The sequence below is a fragment of the Vigna unguiculata genome, chromosome 9, assembly GCF_037176805.1.
Source record: "Vigna unguiculata cultivar grain cowpea cultivar isolate G323 ecotype 2 chromosome 9, ASM3717680v1, whole genome shotgun sequence".
NCBI classification, from domain to species: Eukaryota; Viridiplantae; Streptophyta; class Magnoliopsida; order Fabales; family Fabaceae; genus Vigna; species Vigna unguiculata.
In genome coordinates, this window is record NC_140800.1 from 25,949,084 (window position 1) to 25,962,984 (window position 13,901).

Here is a 13,901-nt window from a genome sequence, read left to right on the forward strand (position 1 = left end):
AGTGACTATAGTAGTGGTTGGGTGAGTAACTCTTCCTTGCCCTATTCTTTCTTTTCAAATGAGTTTCAATCCTAAGAGCAAGTGTGAAAACATTTTGAAGAGTGGAGTACTCATACAACTCTACTTGGTCTTGTATGTCTCTCCTAAGACCATTCACAAACCTTTTCATTTTTTCTTTGTTAGTTTCTCTTATTCCAACCCTAAACATTTGAGACTCTAATTCTTTAAAGTACTCACTCACACACATAGGACCTTGGTGAAGCCTTTGGAGCTTCAAAAGAAGTTCCTTCCTATAGGAGGGAGGAACAAATCTAGCGCGCATAAGAGTTTTAATGTCCATCCAAGAAGCCGCGGGTGGCCCTTGGTCATAATTTTTACAAACTTTATGCCACCAAGTTTTGGCATACTCAAAAAATCCTAACACTACTAGATCAACTTGTGTTTGATCCTTTACATGATTTTCATTGAAAATTTGATCAACTTTAGCTTCCCAATCAAGGAAGATTTTGGGATCACTTCCTCCATAGAACTTAGGAATCTTTGGAGTTTGCTTCTCTTGTGATGGGTTGCGCCTAAAATGCCCTCTTTTCCTAGCCCCTCTTTCTTGCTCTTTAGCTTCAAGCCTTTGAATGTGCTCTTGGATTCTTAGGTCACTTTGCTCCTTGTCTTTTCTCAATTGTTCAAAGGCCTCCTTCCTAGACAACTCCAAATCCCGAAGCAATCTCATCAATGTATTGTTTTTGTTTGGTGTAGGTGCATTTGATGAACTTGCCATGATTCCTACAACAAAAAACACTCAAATCCGAGACAAAATAAATGAATTAGGGGTTAGACAACATGAAAACCGAGACCAATTCCAACCCAAAATGTGACCCAAGTGTTTACATCACTCTCCCAAAGTAACAAGGCAAGGCTACACTCAAAGCTCCTCCAAGGAGTGAAGAAAAAACTTTGTTCAAAAATCCTTTTCTTGCGTACAAGTGGCTCGGTTCAAACACTCAAGAATTTCAAGAAGACAAACTTACTATGACAAAACCAAGAGTACCTAAAGACAATCAAGAAAAGCACAAAAACAAGAAATGCTAAACTCTAAAGAAGAAAAGTTTGAGACAAACTTTTAACAAGACTAAAACAAGAAAAGCACATTATAAGAATGACATGGAAAATACTTGAACATGCATTCCTAGTCCTAAATCATGCATACACCAAGAAAGATCATAACCAAGTCAAAGAATGGAACTAATTTGCCAATATCACCCATTTCTCAAGCATGAAAACTAGTAGCATAACACTTAGTGACAAACACACTTTTGGTTCATCAAAGAGCCATCTTGCTCTTAGTAAGATTGTAAAAGTGTACCAAAATTTTTCTTCTTTCAAAAACTAGTTTCACAAAATGATGAGAAAGGTGTTTTGGGTGGCTTGGACACTTAGTTCCCAAATTTTAGGCCAAAATCAAGTCCAAGGAGCATACATCAAACAAGACATAAGGTGAATGCAATATTCAAATACTTGGAATAACAAGAATAAGAAAACTTCAAGCTAGCGTATGACATATGACTCAAGCAAAAGTTAGGCACATTTAAAGACTCAAACATGTAGTTATCATGCATTTAAACTTTTGGAAATGAAGGTCAATGATTAAGCACACAAAGACATGTTATCCAACAACATTTAGGAGTAAGAAGAGTAACAAAAACAGTAGCCAAAACTGCCCAACATAACCTGAAAAACGTTGATTCGCGGTGATCTCGGCAGCTCTGACCTTTGCTTACTATTTTAATCATAACTCTCTCCACAGAACTCCAAATGCATTGGTTCTTTTTTTGTTAAAAACTAGACTAACAGAGCTTTCTTTTGACATCAAGAAAGTAATTTTTGGACAACTGAGGAGGTGCAGTTTAATCTTTTAAAATCGTGAACAGTTTCTGCCAGCATTGTTTTTATGTGGACCATTCAAAGATAGCTACACAAGACAAGGTTAGAACATGAAAACACCATATTCAAGGACAACCAAAGCTCTAGATACCAAATGATGAAGGATTATCTTGTTCCTTTTTAAGATTATTGAATATGGTGTGAGTTGATTAAGAAAGCTAAGTGAAATCCCCACTGGACATTAAGATAGCAAGCTATCTAGATGTGAAGGTTCCTTTCACAAAGCTCAAGAGAAGAAGATGATGGATTGATTCAAAACAAAAAGGAAATGGAAAACACATAAACCATAGAAAACCAAGAACAATTAAAGGAAGAAGAAAACATAAAATGGAAAGGAAAGAAATGGTAAAAATGTGAGAAGCACGCCACTACAAGGCTAGGCTAGAAGCCAATGGCAACCTTGAAGATGAGTGGATGTGTGCCGCCACTTGCTATGCAAGATAAGGCTTAAAAGTATTCACTCCCAAGGGAGGAAACTCTCACAAATGGTTGAGACACAAGAGTGTTTTTACTTCAAAATGTTCAACCCTTGTACAAGTGTTAGAGGTCCCCTTAAATAGACAAGTCTAGGGGCCCCTTAGCAAAACAACTAAGTTAAAGGATTACAAAAGAAACGTAGCATGTTCTAGAAAGTAGGTAATCCTAGGGTGCACATGGGTGAATTTTCGTCCAAGCCATCTAGGTGGCAAGTCTTCATGGCCAAGGCTCCCAAAGTAAGGTTCTAGAACATTCTAGAAGACTTGGTGTCCAAGGCATGTGGGCCTCCTCTTTCTAGATGCTTCTAGAAAGTCTTATTCCTTCTCTCTCTTCCTTAGGACGCCAAGTGTCTCCTATGTGGTCCTCCTCCTTTCTTATTCCTACAAAAGCAAATTAAGGAATTTATTAGCATGTTGGTTTAAGGTTAAGCTAATCTTTTGAGTCAACAAGTCAACCCAAAGTCAAGGTCAACAAGTCAACTCAAAAATAGTCAACCAAGCCAACTTAACGGAATTTTAAACTAAAGAAAATAAAAGCAAAGGAAGGGATCAAGGAACTCCCTTTCTTCTAAGCATGTGCCATGGGCCATCATCCTTGGTAGTGATCAATCCTTTATCACTTTGCTCCTCTCACGAACCACACTCACTATCTCACTTTGAACACAATGATAACTCTCAAATTCCTCTTCTCACCTAGCTCAACAATTACAAACTTAAAAACCTTCCTTCTCACCCTCAATTGTTCTTTTAATTGTGTCTTAATGGTAGGTTAGTGTTCCAAAACGAATTTCATTTAATCAAGATGTTAATTGACATTCAAAGTCTATTATGGGTTGTTTCCCAACCCTCTTGGCTACCTCTATGACAGCTAGGGTTTCTCTACCCTTTCACATTCATGCCAAAACTAATTTTAGCAAAAAGGAAGCTTAATTCATGTCTACCAAGGTTTGAACCCATAACCATGCAATTGTCAAGTTAATGAACAATCATTCAATCAATCCATGTTTCATGATAATTCCTATAATTCTAGGATCATATTATCACTCATTATGCTCAAACAATTATTAAAATAATAATTAATTAACACACAAATAATAATTAAATAAGACTCAAATCTAAGTCCTTTCAACACAATCAAGTACTCTCAACCATTTGAGCTAGGAATTTTCCACATCATAACAATTAATATTAGTTGTCATAAAGGGTCCCACTACCCGCATTTATTAATTAATTAATTAATTAATTAATTTCTTCGGGTCTTACATGCTGCACATGATGGTCATGAAGCTGTATATGAAGGGATAACATGCCAAGGAAGATATTTAATTTCACCATTGTAAGAGCTGATGGATATTTTAAATACATGGCCTCACATGCACCCTGTAATTAGGACAATACTTGTCAACTTTATTGGGATAGTGTGCCAAGCCAGATTTAATATTTGACCACTGTAAAAGTTGAGAGATACTTCAATTGGGATAACGTGCCAAGGAATATATTTAATTTCACAGCTGTAAAAGTTGACGGATATTTGAAATACATGGGCTTATATAGTGTCAAAGCTGACAAATGATGCAAAAATTGGGTTATGCAGTGTAAAAAATGATTCCCTCACATGCCCTCTGGCATTACGACAAGACTTCTCAATGATATTGGGATAGTGTGCAATAAAGATAGATAATTTGACCGCTTCAAAAGCTAACGGATACTTCAATACATGGCCTTACACAATGTAATCATTAATGGTATCACATGCAACCTAACATTATGACAAGATGTATGAACTTTATTGGGATAACGTGCCAAGCCTATTACTAAAATTAATTGTTAAAGTTAAGTTGTCTTCAAAATGCATGGCTTGATTCACACTACATATTAATGGTCTCAGATGCACTATGCGACTATGACAAGATGTATCACCTTTATTAGGATATCATGCCCTATAGACCTTATTTGAATCCATACCAAGACCCACAACTACTTCCCCTATAAATACATAGACTTTGAAAGTAACCTAGTATACTATCAAATTGCGTAACAAACCTACCAACAGCAACCACTATCCAAATATCAACACATCCAATTGTTTGACTTGGAAAACTTTGGCATCAACACCCAAGAGAACTATTCAAATTCCTACCTTGCAACCTTGTTTTCCAATGACTAAATGATACAATGTGAAGATGGTGTGAAGTTCCAATGTGAAAGTCCAAAACTCTTCCGCATACGAGAGAACTAAACATTCAACATATCTTGAGCTAGAAAGTATACTCAACTCTAGAGGTTCCAACCACCACATCCATTAGTAAGTTGTACTTCAAAAGATCCACATTCAATGAAGAAGGAGCCATTATGTATGATGCTCTTCAAATCTCAATAAATGATGACATTGTAGAAATCATTCATTGTAAGTCTCATCTAACCATTTACACAATAATTGAATTGTTTGTTAAATCCTATTCCGTGTTCACCAACAAAGTTATATTATGGAGGACTTCGTAGACGTGCAAGCATCATAGATAGCCCATATGGTTGGGAGCTATACTTTAGATCAGTTGCTAGTGTGACAATGTCAATCCCCCACAATTTCACCTTTGATGAGCTTCTATAAAAAATAACACAAAAAATACATTGTGGGACCTATTCCGTAGTAACTCATATTAACTACCTTTATCCCATGAGGGTAGTCAACAATAAATTTATCCATGACACAGCTGAAGTCAAAATAGATAATGATGTTGCACAAATGATCATGTAATGAAAAGAAGTTCAACGTTTGGACTTGTCTGTGTCACGTCCTGACACTTGACAATATATTGAATTGTTCATCCAAACAACATATATACGTCCACCTAATTTTGATGAAATGAGGCAAGAACTGAATACTTGGTTCAATACAGATCCATAGGGTGTGAAATTTAAATATCCATTCCATTAGTACTAGTCAAGTTAATTTTATTTTTAATTATGTCAATTAGGATACCTGTAATGAATTTCACTAAATAAATATATTTTTTCTTCCATTATAATTTATAAATTTCAATTAAAAAACACATATATTAAAAATATATTTCAAGTCAAAAGAAAACTAATTAATTTCAACCAATTTTTTAATAGTTTATTTATTACAGTATTTTAAAAGCATAATTTTTAAATTTATATTTAAAGTTAATAACTACTATTTCATTTCACAATATAAATTATTTATTTGTGTCCAAACAAATATACTTTATAAATTAAATTTTTATAAATAAATCAAAGTACAAAAATAAAAATACAAACTAATTTTTAACTTCCACTACTTTTTTTTAAATATTCAATAAACAAAAAATAAATAAATAGTAAAACACCACCTCAAACATTATATAATAATTATTTTGACTTTTGTTACTTCTATTATAATTCATACAATTATTTTCCAAATTACTATTATAAAAAAATAATACTCAACAAATTCAAAAATAAAATTTTTAGATTTACTTTTATATTTTCAAATAACACCTAAAATAACTTAATATACAATACTAAATCCTATATAATATTCTTTTTACATCTTATTCCTCCATTTTTTAAAAGAGAGAAAAAAATAAATAAAACCAATTTAGAATCAAATTATGACTGGGAAAGCAAAAAAAGAAAAATGACCAATGAAGGTCAGAATTCGGCTCCCTGTGGACTGAATTCTGACCTCGTTTCCAAAACCATGCCAATTCTATAATATTAAGCACATGTATGCTATATTTGGGAAAAAAATATGAAACAATGCTGCTTTGGAGAAAAATCTCAAATATTTGCATGCTACGTTATGAAAGAAAGAAATGTATCTTACTGTACAACAAAATGAACACCTACTACTTTGACGTACATAATTTCTTTTCCTATTTTTTATTTATTTATCCTTAATAAATTGACCACTTCGACGCAACACTATACTTATACAAACAAAGAATCAAGATCCATAATAAAAGTAAAAAATACTTAAATGGTAAAAATCAATGATATGTCGATTTGGACAGTAGATTTTAACAATTTCAAAAAATTGAATTACATAGCATTTGAATTACATATGATTGGTTTTTCTTTATTTATTAAATAGTATATTTGGGTAAAGTAATCGAAATACTTTAAAATTTAATATTCTTTTTTGTATAAAGCAATTTAATTTCTCTCTTAAGGCAAAATTCTTGATAGAGGATTATCTCACGACTCCATACAAGAAGCACTTGAAGAGAAATCTTCGGCATTCAAAGGACATGAAGGAATTAATATCATGGCATAAAGCACATTGCCTTGAAGCACATTTGAAGAATAATTCTTAACAAAATTAGAATTAGTTTATCTTTCTATGTTTTTTTTTTTACTTTGGGCTTTCTTTTAGAAATTAGTTTATTTTTTTTATGTTTTTGAGCTTCGGGCTTTCTTATAGGGTTTCTAGGTTTTTGTAAACTTATGTGTCTATATATAGAGGTACCAAAAGCTGAAGTAAACACTTTTTAGTCATATATAATTTTATTTCATTAAAGAGAAGATTCTCTTTGTTCTTGGCTTAGGCCTTAAGTTCTTATCAAAGATTGACATCTTTGTGACGAATCTTTCTTCACTTATAAATCTTATTGATTGTGGTGTCTCTATTATCAGTTCTTATCAAAGAGTGACTTATTTGTAACAAATCTTCCTTTACTTATCAATCTACTATATTACTTCAATCTGTTAGATTGTGGCGTATATCAACTCTTTCTTATTTTGTGTTATTATTTGAATTCTTTAATATATTTTACAGAAGGAATTCAAATTCAAAAACAATCAAACTCTTTCATGGATAAGATCATATCATTTAATATCCAAAGCTAGGTTCTAGTATCTAGTATTCTTTGAGTTTCTAATTTTTTTTTTCGTGTTCTTCGTTTAAATTATGCATTTCTACATTTGATTCGTGAAAATTATCTATTTTTTGTGTTTTTTTGTTAATTGTAGCACCAATTATTATTTTCTTATTTGTTTGTAGTTTTGTGTCCATGTTAACACTTGAAATGTGTGCATCTGCCTACAAGTCTCAACATCAAAGAGAGATACAAAACTCCCACTTGTCGTGGCCAGAAGGTGACCAATTGTTATATGGAATAATAAGATCCCTTCAAGATATATTATACAACATATTTATATGCAAATAAAATCCATGTGGAATCCAAATTCGACAAAGTGTTAATTGATTATTAAGCTACGTAATTGAGATAAATAAAGAGAAGCTAGATATTCAAAACACCAATGGAATTAAAAGGGACACCTAAGAATTCACCGGTAGATCAAAAGCATGACAAGAACTTGAAAGGGTTGAAGTTGCACCCAAGAACACGAACTATGTTCCAATCGGTTGAAGCACTTCCTCGGAACACTTTCCTTGGCTATTACTGCCATCAAAATAGTCCTTCTCATAAGCCATTAACTAGGATGTTCAAGAAGGGTATATATAGGAAAAGAGAAAAATATAGTTCACGAGATTTGGGAAGTGGAAGATTGATATGTTCTTTTTAATGATTGACATCTTTGTGACGAATCTTCCTTGACTTATCAATCTTATTGATTATGGCATCCTTATTATCGATTATTATCAAAGAGTGGCCTCTTTGTGGTGAATCTTCCTTTACTTATCAATTTGCTAGATTGTGACATATATCATGTATCTTATTCTACGTTATTGATGAGTTCAAATTTTTGCCCTCATTTAATATTTAAATTTGGGGATTTAATTGAATTTTCTGTGCTTAAAGATTGATTTAATTAGGATTTGTGATTATTGGATTTATTGAGTAAGTTTGGTAAAAGTGGCGTAAAAATTGATTTTAGTTGCATAAAATATTATTGGATATTTTAACGTTTCTTAATGCAGCTGGAATTTATTTTTGGTCAATTAATAATGTGATTTTGAAATATTCAAAGTTACAAAATAAGTCCAAAATCAAGAAATTCTGAAAAAGAATAAATCAGGAGCTAAATGCACCCCTAGATTTTATTTGCACACTCATCCCTCAAGTAGACCACAAAAACCTGTTCTGCACCCCCAGTTTTCACTAAGTTGCACCCCTCCTACCACTTAAACTCCACTCAACCAGATCATACCATGTGGCAATCCCCACCTCTTAAAATTAGCCAACCAAAGCAAGCCACGTGGCAACAATCCTTGCACTAACAAGCTGTCCAATGGAAGGCTGCCACGTCATCATCTTCATCTCCCAAAACCCTAACCCTAATTTTCTCCTCTCTTTCCATCACCATGGCAACCGCCGCCGCCATCTCCTCGCCGGCCACCACTGAAACTCGCCGGAAACAGCAGCAACCCCGCATCGCACCTTCTCCGCACCATAGCAGCAACCAACGCGCAGCACACCTCCATCTTCTCGCGCAGAACGCCACCGCGAGCACCGCACCATTGCACCTGCTCCATTTCCGCAGTCACCGCCGCAGATCGAACCAGACACACAAACCTCCGCCACCTTCACTTGAACCACCGCGCACCAGCAGCCACGAACCTGCAACACTTCGCCGGAATCTGCACCACGCCACCACCATCTCCATCGAGCTTCGCACGCCACCGCTGCAGCAACAACTCCACCATCGCAGCACCTCTTCCAGCCACCACCACGCCTCCGCGAAGCCTGTTCCGCGCACGTTCTCGCCTCCATCGCAGTTCCGCGCAGCAGCAGCAGCGGAAACTGCCACCATCTCCTGCAGAACCACCGCACCACCTTCTCCATCGCGCACCTCTTCGAACCATTGCAGCTGCGGAACTGGCATCACTTCGTTGCTGCAACACCGTGAAACGAGAAGAAGACGGAACAGCACTAGGATCTGCACTACACCTCGCTGGAGAAGAAGCCGGAGCAGCCGCCATTGCCGTCAGCCGCGCCGTCACGTAGAGGCAAGGGAGGAAGGAGCAGCAAACCCTAAGTACTCTGCGCCACGTGTCAGCATCTGATAGGACAGTCAAACTGGTCAACTAGTCAACTCTGGTCAACTGGTTAAAGTCAGCAGTCAACTCTGGTCAAAACTGCAAATATGGTTAAAAGAGAGGGGCAGAATTGGAAATTGGACAGCAATTAAGTTGCTAATTAATTAAATAAAAATAAAAGATTTTAGCAACTGACAGATAAAGCCCAAAGTCCAGTGGAAGCCTATATAAAGAGACTTAAGGGAGCAGAAGCGGGGGACTGACAATTTACAACTTACAGCTTAGACACTTAGAACTCTCTGGTTTTGGCAGATACCGTCTCCACCACATCTCTCATTCTCTTCTTTTATTTTCTTTCCTTCATCATATTATCATGTATTCCATCAAAGCCATGGAGGGCTAAGCTTTTAGGGTTGATTCCACTGTAATTTCTTAAATGGATTCTGAGGTTAGATGAATTTATATGTTTTGTTATTTTGATTATTGTTGTGGTTTTTGTTTATCTATGTCCTTTGCTTCTTAATCGAATAGAAAATAATGATTTTAAATCTACATGCATGCTAGTCATATGAGTTAAAAGGTTTTTAAATTAAATTGAGACTTTACTTTGATTTTGTTTAGAAACTTTCATTTGATTAAATAAGTTTTTGCCAATAATTGAGACTTTAATTTGATTAGAGGTAATTACTTTAACTAAAATTAGTCAAGACTTTACTTTGATTAATTAAGTTTTCTATTTGGTAAAGAAACAAAGGAATAGACATGATTAGGCATAATAAAATTAATTGAGACTGTATTTTGATTAAATTTACTATGGACAATCTAAACAATTCTCACTTTTAATTGAGACTGTACTTTGATTAAAAGTGAGGATGCCAACAAATGAATTGAGTCTTTACATTGATTTATTTGTAAATCAACAACAATAATTAATTTAACAATAATCTCTAGATAACCAATGAAGAATCTTATTTAGAAAAAGCAGTGGAATTGACCTATTTACTATTACTGTGTTTACAATCTTCCGTGTCATTTTCTTTGCATATCAAAACCCCCTATTTTTATAGTTGCTAGTTTTAAATTGCATTTTTGAGAATCAAATATTTGAGATCAATTTCGTATTCGTTGTGAGACGACTCAGGGTTATCTTAACCCTAACTATTTTCTTCACTACAAACTGGCAATACTGAAGTTGCTAAAGTAGTGGTAATTTGATCGCCTAACGACAGCGATATCAAATTTGGCGCCGTTGTCGGGGAGTACGGTTAGTATTTCTTTTATTTTGATTCTGTTTTTATTTATTTTATTTTATTTGTTTATTTTTATTTTTTATTTTTATTTTACGCATATACGTTTAATATAGTTTGTTATTTTGTAGTCTCTAGTTTTCTTTTAATATATTCCAAGCAAATTTCTATTTTTGTTTTGATTAAGAATTTCTTTTAAGAAATTTTTGAGACTAGTTTGGAAAACTCTGTCTAGGAAAGACTTGGTATTTAAGTTGTCCATTGTGACGCACCTCTCTTTCCTGGGAGTAGACCCAACGACATCTTAACTCATTTCTTTCTTGAAATCTTTCTCCAAAACAAGAATAGGAAGAAAAAAAAAAACACACAGGGAAACACTTTCAGGTGGACTCTCATAGTGCATGACTCGGGCCAATCCGGGTCAATTTTATCAACTTGATTCAGAACTTGAAAGGAACTTGCGTAAATCACGTAGGAGACTTGATCTCAGGTGTTCTACTGAAGGAGCACCATCATCATCTGAACCTACCACTGAAAGTGTACCACTAGAATCACCTCCGGTGATTAACATATCTTCTGATCCATCACCTGAACCAGAATTTCAAGAAGATAGAATGGAAGAAAGAACAATAAGAGAGTTGGCTTCACCGGATGCAGCAATTACACAAAACATGTGCATCCAATATCCAGATGGAGAATGTGAGCTTAAGTCTGGGTTAATCCATCTTTTACCCAAATTCCATGGATTAGCAAGAGAAGACCCATACCATCACTTGAAGGAATTTCATGTTGTTTGTTCATCCATGAGACCTACAACAGTGACAGAGGAACATATCAAGCTTAAGGCTTTTCCATTCTCATTGCAAGATGCTGCTAAGAATTGGTTATACTGCCTTCCGCCAGGATCCATCAATACTTGGGAGACTTTGAAAAGATTATTTCTGGAAAAGTTTTTTCCAGCATCTAGAGTTGCTGCTATTCGCAAAGATATTTATGGGGTAAGGCAACAAGAAAGAGAAAGTCTTCACGAGTATTGGGAAAGATTCAAAAAGTTGTGTGCTTCTTGTCCTCATCACCAAATAAACGAGCATCTCCTCATTCAGTACTTTTATGAGGGATTGAGTATCATGGATAGACAAATGATAGATGCTGCAAGTGGAGGGTCATTGGTGGACAAAACGCCAACAAATGCAAGACAATTGATTGAAACTATGGCGTCGAACCATCAACAATTTTCCACAAGGAGTAATTCTATAACTCTATTGAAGGGAACCCATGGAGTAGAAGCTTCATATCTTGCAAATCACAAGAAATTAGAAGGGAAGTTGGATGACTTAGCAGCCATGGTAAGGACCTTGACAGACTTACAGAAAAAGCCTATCCCTTCTACTTTATGTGGAATTTGTGCTTCTACTAATCATCCTACAGAGGCTTGTTCTATGTTAAAAGAGACAGGGACGTTAGACAATGAACAACCTCAGGCATATGCTGCAAACATCTATGGCAATAATAGACCACCTCGGCAGCAATACAACCATGATTTGTCCTCCAACAAGTACAACCCAGATTGGAAGGAATATCCCAGCCAGAAATGGGGAAATCAACAGCCTCAACACCAACAAGTCTATGTTCCACCTCAACAAAGGCAACAACCACAACCAGCGGCAACCTCTGGTGATTCAAACATGGAGGCAATGATGAAAATGATGGCTGACATGATGAAGGGACAAATCAATGAGTTGAAACAGACGATGGAAGCAACCAATCAAAACTTGCAGAACCAGATTGGACAAATGGCAAATGAGTTAAATCAGATGAAGTCTCAGCAAGGCTCAAGCAATTTGCCTGCACAAACTGTAATCAACCCGAGAAATGTAAGTGCTATTACTTTAAGATCGGGTAAGCAAATACAAGGCCTTGGGGATGCCCAAGAAGATGAAGATAAGGACAATGAAGTTGTACCTAATGATGAAAGAGGAAGATCAGATGAAGCAACACAAGCAACATCTGAAATACCTGCACCCAGTGATAACTCCAAGTTGGTATCCCCTAATACTTCCTCTGAAAATTCTTCTCCTTATTCTCCTCCTCCTCCCTATCCAAACCGTTTGAAACCAAAAACTAAAAAGATGGAGGAGTTAGACAAAGAAATCCTGAATACTTTCAAGAAAGTGGAGATAAACATCCCTTTGTTGGATGTTGTAAGACAAATTCCTAAATATGCCAAGTTTCTCAAAGAATTATGTACACATAAAAGGCGTATTATGGACAAAGAGGTAGTGAACATGGGAAGAAATGTCTCTAGCTTAACTAAGAAGCCTGCAGTCAGAATGCCGCAAAAGTGTAAGGATCCAGGTATGTTTTCTGTTCCCTGCATTATAGGAAGTACTAAGTTTGACAATGCTATGTTAGATTTAGGAGCTTCCATTAATGTAATGCCTTTATCTGTTTTTACTTCACTTCATCTTGGACCTCTTAAGTCTACTGGTGTGGTCATTCAGTTGGCCAATCGTAGCACAGTTAACCCTGCAGGTGTGCTAGAAGATGTTCTTGTCCGTGTGGACAAGTTAATTTTTCCTGCAGATTTCTACATCTTGGATATGAAGGATGATGAAGGAAGGAGTTCAACCACAATCATCTTGGGAAGACCATTCATGATGACAACACGTACCAAGATAGACGTGCATACAGGATCCTTGACTATGGAGATAGGAGATGAGAAGGTGCAATTCAACGTGCTAGAAGCCATGAAGCACCCAATTGAAGACCATTCTTTGTTTTGTATTGATTTATTGAGTAATGTAGTGAACAATTATGCTTTTGGACTTTTGGACGTTTTATCTGGTTTTTCTTCTTCTTTGGATTTTTCTTTTTCGAATATTTCGGGCTCAATTTTAGACGGAAGAGAAAGTTGTAAAACAGGTGATATGGAGGACGCGGTGTCACTATTTGATACCTCTGTGGCGTCCAAGTGTGATGCTGAGGTGGCTGAAATTACCTTAGGCAATAAAATGTTGCCATCTGTGGAACAACCACCCACTTTGGAGTTGAAACCTTTACCATCTCATTTGAAATATGTTTATCTTGAGAGGGATGGGAAACTCCCTGTTATTATATCTGCCTTGCTTACTAACGAGTAGGAACAAAAGCTATTGCAGGTTATCAAAGATCACAAGCGAGCAATAGGCTGGACTTTGGCAGATATTCCTGGTATTAGTCCTTCTTTCTACATGCACAGAATACTCTTGGAGGAGGATGCTAAGCCAGTGAGGCAACCTCAGAGGAGACTGAATC